The sequence below is a fragment of the Strix uralensis genome, chromosome 14 (genome assembly GCF_047716275.1).
Source record: "Strix uralensis isolate ZFMK-TIS-50842 chromosome 14, bStrUra1, whole genome shotgun sequence".
Classification (NCBI taxonomy): domain Eukaryota; kingdom Metazoa; phylum Chordata; class Aves; order Strigiformes; family Strigidae; genus Strix; species Strix uralensis.
Window position 1 is genome coordinate 1,528,166 of NC_133985.1, and position 8,725 is coordinate 1,536,890.

The following is an 8,725-nucleotide window of genomic DNA, read 5'->3' on the forward strand; positions in this document are numbered from 1 at the left end:
GTATTCCAAGGACTAGTAGATAATCTTAAATGTCCTTGCTGATATTGTTCTTGTACTAGCAAGTGTGCTTGCTCAAGACTTTCCCTTTTTAGTGGCCACTGCTTTACCCATATTGGATTGTCAGATGTCCAAGTTATAGGGATCGGGAAAGTCCAAGCAATGGCCATTAAAATAAATGGTGATCGTTTGTCAAAACTATTCCCATTTGTGCTAACACATCTCTTCCAATTAAACAATTTACCCCTGGAGGTAATTGCACTACAGCAAGCACCGCTGTGACTGTTTGTCCTTCAATTGTTAATTGCAGGGGCGGCGTTCGATTAGCTAAAGTCAAACCACCCACGCCAGTGATGGTAGTGGTATGCTCTTGTAACGGCCAGCCTTGTGGCCAAGAAGAAGGCGACAGTATGCTGGAATCTGCGCCTGTGTCTAACAACCCTTCCACAGTTATTGCGTTACCTTGAAATGACAGGTGAACAGTCTTCCTGGGTCTCGTACTCAGATTCAGTGTTAGCAGGGTCAGGCTTCCTGTGGATCCGAAGCCTTTATTTCCGCGACTCTCTTCAGTTACTGGTCGTATTGTTTGAGTCACTTGTGGCAAAGGCACCAGCTGTGCAATCCGTTGTCCCTGTGCAATCTTTACTGGTGGATTCAGTGTATATGCCATAATATAGATTTCACCTTCATAATCTGCATCGATAACTCCCGGTAAAACAAATAGTCCACATTGTGATGCCGATGATCTTCCTAATAATAAAGCTCCCATGGCTCTCCCATTAATGATGATAGGTCCTCTTACGTTTGTAGATATTGTTTGAGGATTATTTGTTAACAGAATAACATCTACTGCTGCTGCCAGGTCCAACCCGAGACTTCCCCGGGTGGCGGGTTGAAGGACTGCGCTGCGGCTGCAATTTTGGTCGTTGCGCGGCGGCCGGCGAACGCGCTCCGTGTGGAGTTTCCCGACCGTCTGCAGCAAGCCACCTCATTATGGGAGTTGGATCGGCAAGTTTGACACCATACATTTCTGGCTGTACAACTCTTTCGTACATGCCCTGGAGCTCCGCATCGGTAACACCGCAGCTGCCCCTTTTTAGGTGTTTGCACTTTAACTGCTGCTGCTGCTGAAGTCTGGAGAGGCGCAAGGGCTGCCATAACCTGACTTTGAGTAGCCTGAGCCTGTTCTTTCATTCCTTCCCCTAATTTCTTTATTGCCTCTACAAGAAAAGCCTGAGGTCCAGTAGGTATCGATGACGCTTTTTCAAGTACCTCCTCTACAGTCCAATGTGCCCTTAATGTATTCAATAAACTCTTTGTAGCAGGATTGCCATTTTGTGAAATACACTGTTTTAAGAGAGCACCCTGCATGTAGAGAGGTACTCTTGCTCTTTCAATTGCATTTACCAACTTATCTACAAAACTGCCCAAAGTTTCTTCTCTCCCTTGTTTAATCCCCATATACATTGGAACTCCGCCTGGCTCTTTCACTTGCTCTATAGCTTCTCTCACTAACCTCATTGCCTCTCTCACTTTATCCGGACCGAGCAGTGCTTGAGCTTCTACTCTAGCATAAGGTCCTAACCCCATTAATTCATCCATTGTAATCCCTTGTAATGGATCTCCTGCTTGCCGCTGTACCGCTACCGATTCTAACACTCTCGCTTGCCAATGCGCATTAAACAACAACCACTGACTAGGAGAGAAAATTAACTTTGCTATACCCCGACAATCTGCAGGCAAAAGAAGTTGAGTGCTCCAGAGATAATCTAACATTTGACGAACCGGTTCACCAGTAACACCATAAGAGCTCACTGTAGAGCGCAATTGTGACAAAAGCTTCCAATCTAATGCCGTAACAGTAGCATTTATTCCACCAGCTGGGTTCGGCTGAAACTGAACTGGAAAAGCCATTGCTGTCGCCATCTGAGTCATCTCCTCATCCCCTTTTTCTAACCCCTCTCGTGCCAATGCATTCCAAGCCCGACACCTTTCTTTAGCGATCTCTATCCCCAGCCCATCTTCTGAGCCAGAAGTAGAATTCTCGCTTTCCGGCGTCACAGTGTGGCTGGACGCGTCAGGGCTACTCAGGGCGGAAGCGAGGGGAGCGGTAGGGAGAACTCGTTCTGAGCTTTCCTGTCCCGTCTCTTCGGAACATAAAGGTGGTAAAACAAGCTCACGAAATGTAGGCGGTAATGGCCACCTAGTTTCCTCCTCCCCATATCTGGTGTTTTTCTCTTTTGCCGCAATTGCGCTCTGTGCAGCTCTTTTTTCAGCCTGATACCTGAGCAATTCATTATGAACCACCCTCCATAACTTTCCCAACTTTTTTGCTGTCTTATCATCATTCAATGTTAATTCCCATAACTTATCTCCAAATTTTCGCCATTCCGATAACTCATGAACTGTATGTGGATTAATAAAACAACCTTGCTCTACCCCATAAGCTAAAAGCCCCTGAAGATCCTTTTTTACATCTATTCCCTCAACCCGGCGTTGTGTCAGCCAGGATGCAAATAAATCATATGCTGCTTGCCTGTCCATACCTGAATTTTTCCGTTGCAGCCTTTCCAGGTCTCGGCAGCACGTATCAGCAGGGTTCACCTCTTATGACACCCTGGGCGCGGGCCTTTTTAGTCGCCTTTCGCCGTCCTCGCTGCTTAAGGACCTGAACAACCTTCTCTGGTCTTTATCCTTCGTGGTGCCTTATACGTCCTTTGGCACGTATCACGTCGGGGTCACCATTTGTTGAAAGAACGCAGAGGGAGCCCAGCCATCATTTAATGCACAAAGGCTCAACTTTATTAGTCCTCACACTTCTTTTATATCCACAATAATTAGTTCATACATATTGCAAAAAGCGAGCTCCTTATAGGTTGCTAAGGTTAGATACCTTGGTTGCTAAGGTTAAATACCAATCTCTCCCCTTATGATTTCTGCAAGGCCTTCTACATAGTCCTGCTTCTGTTCTTTGTTCTTCTTTGATACTTTTCAGTATTCTCCCATCACGTCGCCGTTGTCAGCAGTTCCTCGGTGCTGTGCCCTTTCTCACGTAGACAGTTGTTAGCAAACTGCTCCACAGAAAGCACAGAGCTCCAGATTTGCTGTTGTCCTGGAGAGCTTGCAGAGCACTGGAGAAAGGCAGGCAGAGAATTCCCTGCTAGCACCTTCTCTGTGCCTGGGAAGCAGAAGTGTTCACATTGCTTCGCAGAATCGCTTTTGTGCAGAAAACAGTAACACTTGTTCAGAACGAAAGAAAGCACAGAGCCCCAGATTTGCTGTTGTCCTGGAGAGATTGCAGAGCACTGGGGAAAGGCAGGCAGAGAATTCCCTGCTAGCACCTTCTCTGTGCCTGTTCACATTGCTTCGCAGAATCGCTTTTGTGCAGAAAACAGTAACACTTGTTCAGAACGAAAGAAAGCACAGAGCCCCAGATTTTATGTTGTCCTGGAGAGCTTGCAGAGCACTGGGGAAAGGCATGCAGAGAATTCCCTGCTAGCACCTTCTCTGTGCCTGTTCACATTGCTTCGCAGAATCGCTTTTGTGCAGAAAACAGTAACACTTGTTCAGAACGAAAGAAAGCACAGAGCCCCAGATTTTATGTTGTCCTGGAGAGCTTGCAGAGCACTGGGGAAAGGCAGGCAGAGAATTCCCTGCTAGCACCTTCTCTGTGCCTGTTCACATTGCTTCGCAGAATCGCTTTTGTGCAGAAAACAGTAACACTTGTTCAGAACGAAAGAAAGCACAGAGCCCCAGATTTTATGTTGTCCTGGAGAGCTTGCAGAGCACTAGGGAAAGGCAGGCAGAGAATTCCCTGCTAGCACCTTCTCTGTGCCTGGGAAGCAGAAGTGTTCACATTGCTTCGCAGAATCGCTTTTGTGCAGAAAACAGTAACACTTGTTCAGAACGAAAGAAAGCACAGAGCCCCAGATTTTAGGTTGTCCTGGAGAGCTTGCAGAGCACTAGGGAAAGGCAGGCAGAGAATTCCCTGCTAGCACCTTCTCTGTGCCTGGGAAGCAGAAGTGTTCACATTGCTTCGCAGAATCGCTTTTGTGCAGAAAACAGTAACACTTGTTCAGAACGAAAGAAAGCTGTTGAAAGAACGCAGAGGGAGCCCAGCCATCATTTAATGCACAAAGGCTCAACTTTATTAGTCCTCACACTTCTTTTATATCCACAATAATTAGTTCATACATATTGCAAAAAGCGAGCTCCTTATAGGTTGCTAAGGTTAGATACCTTGGTTGCTAAGGTTAAATACCAATCTCTCCCCTTATGATTTCTGCAAGGCCTTCTACATAGTCCTGCTTCTGTTCTTTGTTCTTCTTTGATACTTTTCAGTATTCTCCCATCACGTCGCCGTTGTCAGCAGTTCCTCGGTGCTGTGCCCTTTCTCACGTAGCCAGTTGTTAGCAAACTGCTCCACATCTCCCCCGTTTTCTTTTTGCACTTGTGCTAAAAATATTGCAGAGGCAGTCTTCTGCAGGGCCCTTTGCAGAAGATTGACAATACATGGCAACATCAAAAGCACAGTCATAATTACCAAGATCATGACCCCCACAGACTTGATCAGAGATATTAACCATCCTGAAAGTCCCCATTCTTTTAACCAGCTTTCAATCCCTAATCCATCTACTTGTTTCAAGCTGTGCAGGCCTTCTTGCAATTTCCTAATCTTTGCATGGACTGAAGAATAATTGTCTGTCAGGTTCATGCAACACATTCCTTCAAATTCCTCACATCCATGGCCTTGTGCTAAAAGCAAAAAATCAATAGCTGCTCTATCTTGTAATACTGCATGGTTAACACTTTCTACATCTGCTGTAAGCCGATCTAAAATTTCAGAAGTGCGATTAAGCTCATCTTTTGCCCAACATCCTATCTGTTTTGCTAAGTTCATGGCTTTATTAGCCGCTCCTCCTGGCAAAATAGTTGCAACTAACACCTGTGTAAATTCTGTCCAGAATCGTGGCTCTCCTATCCCACTACAATCTAGTTCATGTATGGACCGCTGCGTCCTGGTTCTGTTAGTAAGTTTCATCAAGGCAGACATATTCGGGTGAAATAAACTTAGTCGTCCCAGGTAACAGGGACCTCCCTGTGGGTGTATCGGTATACCATTCCAGGCTCTGTCACCACATATTAAAAAGATTCCTGTTGGTAGCTCTCTTGCTGTTGTTATGTTGCTACCATTACAGCTTGAATATAGTTGCTCATACACACTACCAGGGTCTAATGCTGAATCTAATGAAGCCCACATCTTCCTGTGTGTATTAAGGTGTTCCTGTCTTGGCAGAAAGCTGACCCATTTTCCAGTTCTTTCAGTTGTCATGCTAGCATTTGCACTTCCAAAAAGTTCCAATTCCTCAGGTGGGGATTCTAATGTTGTATTTAGTGATAATATAAGCTCACACTGATGTTTCCCATCATCCTCTGTATAAGCCGCACTGCATAGTGTCTGATTCACAACATAGCTACAAAACTCTCCAGGTTTCCACACTGGAAGTCCAACCAAACAAGTACGGAAAGGATGATTGATACTTCCTAAAGCCAAACAGAGTGATGATTGTCCTGTCAAGTTGGCCAACGTTACCCACACATTTTCCCTTGGCTGACTAAACCTCATCAATGCATCTATTGCTCCACTTAGTGTGAGGATGTAAAGACAAATTATACCTCTTTGTTTCATTGTTTTAACTTTTTCCCTATTGTTAGATATCGTCTCTGCATCTATCCTAAGCAAACATGACTAACACTTGTCACACTAACATTTAACCATTCAATAATTCTCCAAACATCTGACAACGTTGCCCAGTAAAGTGAATGTCCGATTAGACCCTCAATCCCCGCTAGAACCGGCTGAATCTTCAGTCGCTGTCGATGAGCTTGTCTCTCCTCTGGTGTCATTGGGAGGTGCGGCAGGTTTCGCCCATCTCGCTGGAACCCATATGGTGCCTGTTGGTGTAGAAACACAAAGATATCCCCTTCCCCATATTACTACTTTAGCTGGTCCTTTCCACAATCCATCTTTTGGATCCTTATAATTTACCCATATCTCTTTCCTTCCTTCACTTACTTTTGCCTTCTCATAATGTAACATAGCTGGTGGTTGTTCTGCGTCTCCAAATATACACAAGTGATTCATTACAAATAATGTTTTTGCTAATCTTTCTTGTACATCCTGTATTTCCTGATATTTTGCTACATAACGTTTCAAGATACCATTTGCTCTCTCAACTATGGCCTGTCCTGTGGGAGAATGCGGTATCCCTGTCACATGCTTCACTCCCCATTTGTTTAAAAATCTTTGCACTCGACTTCCGACATATGCTGGTCCATTGTCTGTCTTTATAGTATTCGGGACTCCCATTATTGCAAAACAACATGTTAAGTGTCTGATTACCTGTATGGCCTTTTCCCCACTCTGTGCAGAGGCCCATATATATTTGCTATAAGTATCTATAGTAACATGTACATATTTAAGTCTACCAAAACTTTGTATGTGAGTCACATCCATTTGCCATACTTCATTAGATTTCGTCCCTCTAGGATTGACTCCTATTCCAATACCAACCCCTTTATTGTGAAAACTACAAACAGGGCATGTTTTTACTATGGCCGTTGCTTCCGCCATTGTGATGCCAAACTGTGTTTTTAACCCTTTTGCATTCTGGTGGAATATATCATGTGCTTCTTTTGCCAATTTGTCTTTCGGCATGGGAACATGTATAACAGTGGATACCAATTTGTCCGCTCGAGCATTACCTTCCCCAAGTCCTATATCCCATTTATGACTCCTAACATGTATTACAGCATACGGCTGTTCCCTTATTTTTATGGCCCTCTGTAATTGTAAGAACAACTCATAGAGACGCTTATTTTGTACTTCCCTGACTTCTGCATCTTCTATCCTTGCTACTATTCCTGCTACATACATAGAATCAGTTACAATATTCAATGGTTCATTAAACTTAACCATCGCCCAAACTACTGCCAACAGTTCCAAAGTTTGTAGTGTGTCTTGTGCTGTGGCTTTTAATATCTCGTGTTTCCATGTATTATCTTCCTGCCATGTTATAGCTGCTGTCTGAGATTTCTTTCCTGCATCTGTATAAACTGTGATGGCATTCGGGATCGGCGCCTGTTGTCTTTTTGGCTGTTCAATCCAATGTAATTGTCCTAACCATCTCAAAGGTTCCATAGATAATTGATCAGTTGACAACATCATTGGCCCATTTAACATGGCTTCCTGCAATGCTGTGCTATTTGCCAGGTACCACTGCATGGTTTCCTTCTGCATTGGACAGTATATGAATTGAGGTTCTCTTCCACTTATTTGAATAACTCGCACACGACCTTTCTTTACTAAATTTGCTAGTGCCTCAATTTTTTGAAGTAGAGATTTTGATTGTTGTAATGCTGGCGTGATCCATTCTAGCACCCATGTCTCCCCCGTTTTCTTTTTAGACTGCGTAATAGCTCCGAGCAGATGCTGTGAACCCATCCACACAAGTATGTCCAGGGGGAGCTCAGCGTCTCTCCGACGCACTTGTCCAGAAGTAATACGATCCATAATCTGTTGTAGCACTCGCTTCTGATCTGCTGATAAAGACACCACCTGTGCAGGATCATTTCCTTTTAACAGTGGTCGTAATTGTTGTAAAAGCTCGTTTGGGATGCCCACTATAGGTTTTAGCCATTGTAAATCTCCTAATAGCTTTTGAGCATCATGCAGTGTTGAAATTTCAGGATTAATTGTCAATTTTTGTGGTGTCACTATTTGTTTCATCAAAGACAATCCCAAATATTTCCATGGAGCTGTTTTTTGTATCTTTTCTGGTGCAATTACCAATCTTTGCTTTGCAAGGGTGTTTACAATTTCTTTTATCTGTGCTTCTGTAAATGGTTCTTTTTGTGCAAATAATATATCATCCATATAGTGATAAATTATAACATTAGTCCATTTTTGACGTAACGGCTGTAAGGCTGCATCTACAAAAATCTGACATAAAGTTGGACTATTTCTCATTCCTTGTGGTAAAACTGTCCATTCAAACCGTTGATCTGGCCCTTCTCTATTTATTGTTGGTAAAGTGAAAGCAAATCTGCGCATGTCCTTTTCATGAAGCGGAATCGTAAAGAAACAATCTTTTAAGTCCACAATCAATATAGGCCATTCATAAGGTAACATAGCTGGATTCGGCATACCTGGTTGTAAAGCCCCCATTGGTTCCATTTGTTTGTTTACTTCTCTAAGGTCATGCAAAAGTCGATATTTGCCTGATTTCTTTTTTATGACAAATATCGGAGTATTCCAAGGACTAGTAGATAATCTTAAATGTCCTTGCTGATATTGTTCTTGTACTAGCAAGTGTGCTTGCTCAAGACTTTCCCTTTTTAGTGGCCACTGCTTTACCCATATTGGATTGTCAGATGTCCAAGTTATAGGGATCGGGAAAGTCCAAGCAATGGCCATTAAAATAAATGGTGATCGTTTGTCAAAACTATTCCCATTTGTGCTAACACATCTCTTCCAATTAAACAATTTACCCCTGGAGGTAATTGCACTACAGCAAGCACCGCTGTGACTGTTTGTCCTTCAATTGTTAATTGCAGGGGCGGCGTTCGATTAGCTAAAGTCAAACCACCCACGCCAGTGATGGTAGTGGTATGCTCTTGTAACGGCCAGCCTTGTGGCCAAGAAGAAGGCGACAGTATGCTGGAATCT